Source organism: Bactrocera neohumeralis, chromosome 4 (genome assembly GCF_024586455.1).
Source record: "Bactrocera neohumeralis isolate Rockhampton chromosome 4, APGP_CSIRO_Bneo_wtdbg2-racon-allhic-juicebox.fasta_v2, whole genome shotgun sequence".
Lineage (NCBI taxonomy): Eukaryota > Metazoa > Arthropoda > Insecta > Diptera > Tephritidae > Bactrocera > Bactrocera neohumeralis.
In genome coordinates this window covers 7,523,718-7,533,248 of record NC_065921.1, presented here as the reverse complement: position 1 = coordinate 7,533,248, position 9,531 = coordinate 7,523,718, and positions in this window count along the sequence as shown.

The window sequence follows — 9,531 nt, the reverse complement described above, 5'->3', positions numbered from 1 at the left end:
GCCACAGATGAAATCTACAATTGAATTTCTAACTAGAGGAATCACCTCATGATTTATATCAGTCAATCAATCGGAGAAGCTTACCCGTCATTAGGTAGGTTTTTGATAGCAAAAGCAATGAGTTCCAATATTGATAAGTACAGAAGATGCGATGGATACAAAAGCATATGTTAAGCAAACAATTGCAGTGTATAGGCAATTCAAGTAATAAGTACTTTCCGGACTATAACAACCGACGCTGCTGAAGCTAGCTAGGACGCCGCCCAGGGAGATGAACTCAAGCGATTACAAGTATATCAGCTATCAGCCTAAAATCGTATCGGCAAAGACAGTGGAGAGAAACAAGAGCATCAAAATGTGGCAAAAATGGTGGAATCCTTCATCCAAAGAGCTCTGCACCCCCAGACTTATACCGGACATCCACTCGTGGATAGACAGTCAATGTGGGGACCTGAATTTCTATCTGGCCCAAATACTTAGTGGACATGGGTGCTTTAGAAGTTACCTTTACAGATTCCACAATGACATTAGTCGAACTGTCTGACGTGGACAGAGTATATAGACGACTCATAATACATATTTTATTGCGCTCGCTTCTCAAATACAGAGGAAAAACTTAAAACTACACTCGGTGGTAGTTGCAACGTCGGTTTATCGACTCTCACGTGTCAGTCGACTGAGTAATGGAAAGCTGTTAGCGAAGCGTCAGCATTCATAATGTCAGATTAGGCGTCCATCAGTCCGCACAACAAAGGAGACTTAAATGTCTTGTTCCGCCCAAGAAGTAATTCAATAGTTCCGTGGGAGAATCTTGAGTTGGGAGTAGGTTAGGTTAAGCGGATTAAAGTTCCACACTCCGGCTTTCGCTGCTTCCCTCTACTATATAAAAAGCGCCATTAGGTCAGCCTACAGCTCTCAATGATACTCATAACAGGTGGTAGCAGACAATGAGTGTGTTGTGCTCTGTGTTCGCAACAACTAAAAAAGGAATTTTATTTACTTTATATTATCAACTTACAAATCCAGGAATTCAAACGATAAATAACAGCCGATTAAGGAATGGTCTTCTGAGGTAGATATGAGGTCTGTTGGAGAGTTTGGAGACGTTAATAATCCATAAGATGAAATGAGCAGCTCCAAGGCGTTTAAGCTTCACTTACCATATTGCTTAATTTCGCCACTATAACGGTTTCACACAACATTTGTTTCAACTACTTAGTTAACACTGTACTTTGTACTTGTTTGTGAATTGAAATGAAATGATTATTGTATTGTGTTGCGGTCTGACCAGCGATGAATAATACTTCGCACTAAATTTCATTGACGTCGGCTTGTCATGCGAGCATTGAGAGCGCGCGGGAAAGGGAAGCTATAAGCATGAATAATCTAAGGACAAGCAGGCACATAAATACAGTCCGTTGCAAGTTGAATATGTGCGGCCATTGAGCACTAATTATGTGTCCATATAACAAATAAAGCTGTCATAAAGCACCATAAAATTAATTTATTTGCCAGCAATTGCATGGCGTGCAGCCAAATCATTAATAAATGAACCAACGCACACGCACACAGATAGGCAAATCACTACATGCATACTAACATAAATGAGCACATTTGAAAGGCGTAATTTTACACTTTTGAATGCCGGCAGCAGCAGCACGGAACAGCCCAAAATGTAAGCTGATAAAATCCAAATTCAATCAGAGCAAATCCAGTCTAAGCCAAAATAGGCGAAAACAAAAAAGTGTCGGCGTGCAAACAATCACAAAAAGAGGACAAATTTCAGAAATGCGAATAGAAATTGAGAAAAATTGGAAATATGCCACAAATCCTGCAACCCAAGGGCGAGGCGAGAGCGCTGGTGGAGAGCGCCAAAATCAGCATAGGCAAATATGCAGTGATTTTTTAGCCCGCAGACATATTTGGCACACCGATCGGCCGCCCGACCGCACGACCTAACGATGGACGAGCCGTGTAGAGCTCAAAGCAAAGTAACTGTAACAAATTGGGTTGAATTGACGCTGGAACGTGTCACACACAAACGTTAGCCGCAGCAGCATGGACGCCGTTGGCCCTGAGCGCCACCGTTGTTCGAACTCGCATTGCCAATGCCAATGCCAACGCCGTTCAATGGCATTCATAATTGAATTGGTTTGGTGAGAAATTATTGAAGTGAGTCGGTGGCATGCAAAACATGCCACTGAATTTTTTAAATGGAACTTTATTGATTTTCCGCACCCTTACAGCGGCGGCAACCAAAAAGGATATGCCTTGTTTTTGTGGCCTTACTGGGTGAACATGGTATAATTTTTTTCCGCCGCTGCCTGCTCGCATTTGTGCAAATTCGTTTTTTTGCGCTTTGCTTAATAGCGTAAAACATGCCTTTGCAATTTCCGGAACGCCGGTTTAGGTGTGTCCGTGCGTGCGAGGGAGTGCGACATGTGTGGGGGGTCTAATCGAAAAAAGGTGTCAAAGGAGCCAGCGCTGCGGTAGGGGCGGCCAAGGCAACAAGGGCAGCAGCGGCCTCAACCGAGCACTGGCCACGCTTTTGCTGTCAGCTTACATAGGCCAAGCAATCAACTAAACATCCGATCGACCGCTGTGTGTGCACAGGATGTGCGGCAGTTGCTGCTCGCTTGGTGGTTATGGCTCCTACTGCTCACTCACACACACACATATATACACTCTCGCATATGCACTTCGCTGTGTACTTTTGCCGTTGGACAGAGATCGACAGCAGTGAAATTGTGCTGAAGGCATATGGCACGCATGCGGGTGGTTCGTGGAGCGCGTGTGTGCGTGTGCGGCCCGGGTCCTTGCTGTCATTTGTAGCATGACATACTTATAAAAAATTTCACTAACAGGATACGACATGCCATTTCGTCGCTTGTAAAAGCATGCTTACACATTTATGCTATTTGCTGAAAAAATCGAATTTTTAAACAAAAAGGTGTCACAGTCACATATTTGTGTCAGTTTGAAGGCGTACATACAGGGTGGTCCTTGAATTAAGTTGTTTTAGAAATTTCAAAATGTCGTGTATATGGTAGTAAATATAAATAAATTTTTATTCATCTTCAATTTTCTCGGTTCCTTCGAGCGTAAAACGTTGTTTCTATATACATATGTATATTAGAAGCCTGCTTCCCTTATTGGCCTGACGGGCTTCACTCTAGTGCATTGAGTTAACTAAGGCTTAGAAGCTGTTGTTGTAGTTGACCTCGATAGGATGGTAAGGTTCAGATAAGTTGTCATGGAGGTCAGCCAACGGTAGGCCTAGGAAATTGCTGTTTGGACGAGGTTGAACCATGCAAAGACATGGTTAGTGTCATGTGGGGACCTGTTGCACGATGGATAAATGCTTGATATGTCAAGTCGATTCTGGATAAGTCAGAGTTTAACCGGCTTCAGTTTCCAGAACGAAGCTGCGCAATGGCAACTCTTGGTTCTAGCGGCAACTCGAGCTCTTCCTCCACAATGGGTGGTGGTTCGACTCCAAGTACGCCATTCTCTGAGAGGGAGTCGATGAAAGTGTTTATGACTCCACTGTGAATGGCGGTCAGTGCATGTCCGAAGTTAGTTGCATCCTAAGTCTGGTCGGCGTATTGTTTGATGACGTCGACGTAGTTGAGGAAGAACCTCTTGATGCTCCTGGTAGGCAGTTCCGCTTCAAGCAGATGACTGCAAGGACTATTTCTACGAAAACACCACAGCAGAAACTGCTTGGAGAGGAGATTATTATGATCTTTAACTGGAAGGATGCCTCACTGTGCAGATTTTCGATAGGAGACATCAAAACGCATCCCGTTATAGTCCGGAGTGCAGTGTTCTGATATGTCTGAAGCTTCCTCGTCGACGTTTCACTACATCCAGGCGACCATATTGGTGTGGCGTAGTTAAGGACCGGCCGGTCGATTGCGTCGTATGTTGCCAACAACTTGTTTTTTTGTGTTTTCCCCATGTGCTGCCGGCTGGAGACTTGAGGATTTTGTGAGGTAGAGTGTACTACTTCGAATGTTGGTATATCGCGCATTCCCGATCGAATTGGTGATACTCCAAATCCACTTTTTAAGTTCTTAATAACAAAAAATCTTTGACCATTGATTAACATGGCTTTACAAAGAGTATTTCCAACTGTTTTGACTATGCCGCTGACCCAAAATCTACTCAGTTATTATCTTAACCTCTTCCTCTTCCTCTTCCTCTTCCTCTTCCTCTTCCTCTTCCCCTTCCTATTCCTTTATCTCTCTCTTTCTGTTTCACATTCTTTCACTCTCTCTTTATACCTATCTTTACCGCTCTCTTTCTGTCTTGTTGAGGATTTATTACTCGTGCTAAAGTAGAAGTGCTACCGCGTCTTCAAATGGATCGGGTGTGAGTATGAACTGGAAGTTACTGTGGAGAGTTCGAGTTAAGCTGGGGCCTGGCAGTAACGTTCTCAGCATTGTACTAAACCGTTTTGGAGGAGGGTTCTATCGTCCGAGGCTTTGGTTAATTTTTTGTTAGGCAGGCTTTTTATGTAGGGGGTCTCAGACTGTTCACACAACCGCAGATGGTTCGCCTTCTCATTTTAGCTCCCCTGGATATTTGTTGCCTACCGAAAAATTACTTGAAAGTCGTGAGTTGCTCGAACCATATATAAAAGAATCGTCTCTGGCTAACTACCAGGTGAATGACAATCAATAACTGTACTCACTTGCTTGAACTTCTACACATGACCTCATCTCCCAAGGTATATGCGCATTCGGTCAAAAAATCGCAAAATGTACCACCCTGCATATTACGTAAATATATGTACGAGTTTATTCAACGGTTAGGCTGAGTTTACCAACCATGCCGTCAACATATTACATACGTCCTCCGCACCCGGCTTCGGTTATGTTTATTTTGACTTCTTTCATGTATTAAATTTCCTCAATATCCCCGTTGAGTAAGCGTCTTTTTCCAATCATTTTTTTGCCGCTCTTCTTCTTTTTTTCTTTCGACTCCTTTGCCGTTGACACTTTTGCGCCGCCATTTCGCTTCGGTCGAGTTGATTGTGTAGCAAATGATGCTTGCTTCAAGTGTTTAAGGGTATTTAAAATGTAATTCAAAACCACACATCATTTCGTTTGACACTCGGCGGCGGAGTCGTGAATGCCAAACTCGTTTGCTGTAGCGCACGTATCGAAAAAAAGGATGCTCGCTTACGATGCTTACTGCTTACTCAGGCGGTAGGCGGCACTTATGGCACTTGGAAGACTACATGGTTCTTTCCGTTGTCATAGGCTGCTTGTTAGGGTAATGGCAATCAGCTGCTGTCCAGATGATATTTGACAATCATCGAGGCTCCAGCAAACATTTGTATACTTACATAGTATATGTATATGTACATACGTAGTACTTACAAATGGGCATGGTTGTTTGCAAGTGGTTTACTTGTGGTTGCCAAGTGTACCCTTGAGTGTATGCTAAGAGCAGGCGAGTAGGTTAATATGTTGGAGTGGGCGCTGTGATAACAGCGGTTCTCGAAAGGGACGCTTGTTTACTTTCTGCTTATTGTCATATTGACTTGGTAACTGATAGAACAAGCAGCTGTTAAATAAAACAATGATACAGATCCAAGTGGTCGAAGATTGATTGAGGTTGTTGAAGCTTGGCTACATAAATGTGAAGACAGATGCTCCTATTCAAGCGGTTAAAGAGGATATGCTTGGAGGGAGAGTAAAATAATTCAAAATTAGTTGGGTTACAATAAAAATAAATAAAATCAGGTCAGACAAACTTAAAAATGCTTAACGTAACAAATTAGATGTGTTATGTAGGTTACGAAGGTTAACAAACGAAAAATTTGGTGAGCTTTTTTTCATTTTAAAGTGCTATGGAAGAATTCTCCGCAAAAACCTATTTTCAGGTACAAAGCTGAGGGAAAATATTGCTGTGTGATTTTTCTTCTTTAATGGCCTAGATACTGCTTACCCGGTCATAGCCGAGCTTACGACATCGCGCCAGTCATTCTTGGAGAGTGTAGCCAAGTGCTTCTACTCTGCTTCCATTGGCGGGTACTACGTCGAATACTTTCAGAGTTGGAGTGTTTTCATCCATTCGGACGACATGACCTAGCCAGCGTGGCTGCTGTCTCTTAATTCGCTGAACTAAGTCAATGCCGTCGTATAACTTTGGCAGAACTTTTATCCTGAAAATTCGTAACTTCGACTCATCATGTTGTCATCGTCCATGCCTCTGCTCTATGTATCAGGACGGGATGATGAGTGACTTGTACAGTTTTGTGCTTATAAAAGATTGTGCCTTCTCGATTCAGCTCTGCAGTACGGATAATTTTCTCCAGCAGAAAATGGAAAAAGCCGCACGATAGTCTTAAAGACTGAAGACGTGCTTTTCGACCCGGAGACGATGAGGTAGCTTCATGAATTTTTCTATGCTGAAATCTAGTACTAGAGATAACCATATTTCGTGACCTGTTTAATCGCCGGGGTGAATGCCAGTACTCGGCGACGGAGTCTTTCTCCCAACACGAATCCCACACCGAATTTGCACTCCTCTATATCGTCACTGTTGTAAATGCAACAAGGTCCTGCTCGCCTCCATCTCACTTCTTGGATGACGGTTAAGTTAGCCAATACTCTAATGAGGATGTCAACCAGCTGGGCAGCCCAATTAAAGGGCCGGACATTCCAGGTGCGTGCCCTTAATTCGTTATCCTTAACACGTTCATCAAAAGGGAGTAAATTATCTGAGGCTGTTTTCTTTTTCTCATTGGTCGGGTTCCAAATCCAGCGCACAACCGTGGGGAATAATGGTACGCCTTGCTGGTACTGATACCTGGTATAAGACCGGAAGTCATGAGCTGCCCAAATGAACGGTGCTCAGAAAACTTTTCTCACTTGCATGAACTTCTACAACAAATGTAGCATCTTTCTATAACACGTTCAGAATATTGAAACAAGGGTTGTTGACCCAATAATTTGTGTGCTGGAAAATAACAAACACCAAATGTTAATTTTACTCACCAGAGTTAATCTTTCAAAAGAATATAACACGTTCAGAATATTGAAACTAGTTGAAGTTTGTTAAATACAATAATAGAGGTTTGTTTATATATATATTTGTGTGTTTAAAATAAAAATATCTAACAAACACCATCAATTTAGGTTAATTTTACTGTTTCACAAAAGGTTGTTTTGAGTTCTAATAACTCTCCAGTCTAATAACTCTAGAGAAAACAAACTTAATAATTATTTTTGTTCAGAGCTTAAAGTCAAGTTATTCGGTTTTCGGTATTCCACTTCTTCTGCTTCCAAGGTAATCTCGACGATAGAAATATATCTACATGCAAGGCCTCCATTCCTTTTGCTTTCACAGTGCTGTGACTATTACCGAAGCAATCTCAAACATTGCAACCTTAAGCAAATACTTTTTCATTTCTAAAATTACACTCCATATTGTTTTCTATGCATTTTATGACTTCTTCCACTGCAAATACAATTTAAACAAAGCAATTTGCTTAAAATTGAAAATGGCTGCTAAGCCAAGCGTTTCATTTCCATTTCGGTAGTGCTTGCGACACACACGCCCGCAATGTAAGAACCCACTCCGCTCCAACTATATGGACTGCGGTGTTTTCTTGCCTTTTTCTCACGTATGCAATATCCATTTGCCGCCGCTTCCCCAAATAAATGATTCCCCAAAGGGATTTATGCTGACCCCCACATTGAGGTGTTAAATGTGGCATTTGTCACGCTTCACCTTACAAGTATTTTTTGGAGCACCACACTAACACACACATATACATATATACACTAGCAATTACATAAGTACGAGTGTGTGTATGTATGCTTTAAAAACCCCATGCTGAGGTACTTTTGTCTTCTCCGCCCAATAAATGTTTATGGAAATTTCAGCCGACGATAGCATCACCAAACCAAATACCAAACTAATTGAACGGCCATTTGGTGAACATCACCGATGTCACCGTAACGATTTAATGGAGTTGCTATCATGAAATCTCGAAAATGGAAGGAACCAAAGACGGCCAACTGTACGTAAGTGGTGGGGGAGGCGGCGAAAAGATGGATGAAGTGTTTTATTGAGCATATCGAAGGAGGAGGGTGCGACCGAAGCGCTGTAAGGGGAGGAAAATATTATAGCGACGTGACTAAAGTGCGATTGTGCAGCTTACGGAGCCAATGTATTAAGCGTGCAGCGTGCAGGGGGGGGGGAAGGATGGAGCGCTATGGATTACTTTAATGGTGCTGCCGGCCAACCCCACACGCTCAAAGCAATGTGCGGCCTTAAATGCCGATAAAAATTAAAAATGCTCCAAAAGTGTTGAAGTGATAGCTTTGAACTTGAACTTTAAGCAAATTACGAAGAAACATTTTTATAACGGTACCATAAAAAAGATTGCCTGAGTGCCACGCAAACACTCCTCATCATATGAGTGTGTATGTGTGTGTGTGTTGATAAGCTATTTGCTAGATTTGTTGTAAATTCCCTTTGTCTGCTTGCTTTGGAATTTTTTTTATTGATATTTCCGAAAATTATTGACTTAATGTAATTTTCACTTATCATAAAAGGGAAGTGCGTCATACACATAGCGCATATACTATAAAGATATAATGTCTATGTATATGTAGGAATGCGCCGAACATAAATGCATTTTAATACTTTCCTGCCTTTTACGAGTGTGCGTTATACAAATTTTTATGTGAAAAATAAGCCGCAATTGGAAATTCGTGTGCCGAAGTGCCTTACAGCTAGAGAGTTTGGTGCTTAAGCCACTTGCCTCAGTGTGTATGTGTGTAGGTGTGCTTGTGTGTGGCGTCTGTGCCCCCCAATAGCACTCGATAACACTTATGGGAAATGTTTGGAAATGTGAAAAATTCACATGCATATCTATTGGCATAAGAACTATGGCAAATGTGAATTTATACAGTGCTGTTCATAAATATAAACACGTTAAGCGTTTTTTTTTTTTTTACTTTATTGTAAATTATAGATTTTTTAGACTCTTGAGTTTTTTTATGGTCTCATTAAATTCTACAACAGCTCCAGTATATAGTTCTAAATCAAATTCTTGTTGATTCAAGTTGATTTGAGTAATAGCTTCGCAGATACAGCCTTGAGAAATTGTGCGCTCGAGGCTACCTAGGCTAAGTGTGCCGTCTTTGAACGCGTTTTTCTCGAAACTGTGTTTTTGAAGTCGGTTGAAAAGATTTCTCGAGAACTACTCAACCGATTTTCATGAAATTTAACATAGGTCTTTGATATATACATAATTTTAAAGACTTGGATGAAGGATATTTTTTTGATTACAACTATTTGAAAAAGAACTATTAGAAAAGAAATTATCAGTAGAAAGCTGAATTCTCCACAGTTCAAGTGTGTTCTACTGCCGAATAGTTGGGCTTCGCAGGAACTTGGCCTGCGATGGGCAACCATCGGTTCGTGCGCTGTCGCAAGATGCTTTTGGCTCGAGATCGATTTTAAGACACTCAATGAGCTCTTTGTACTCAGCCTAGTTGTGAGGGT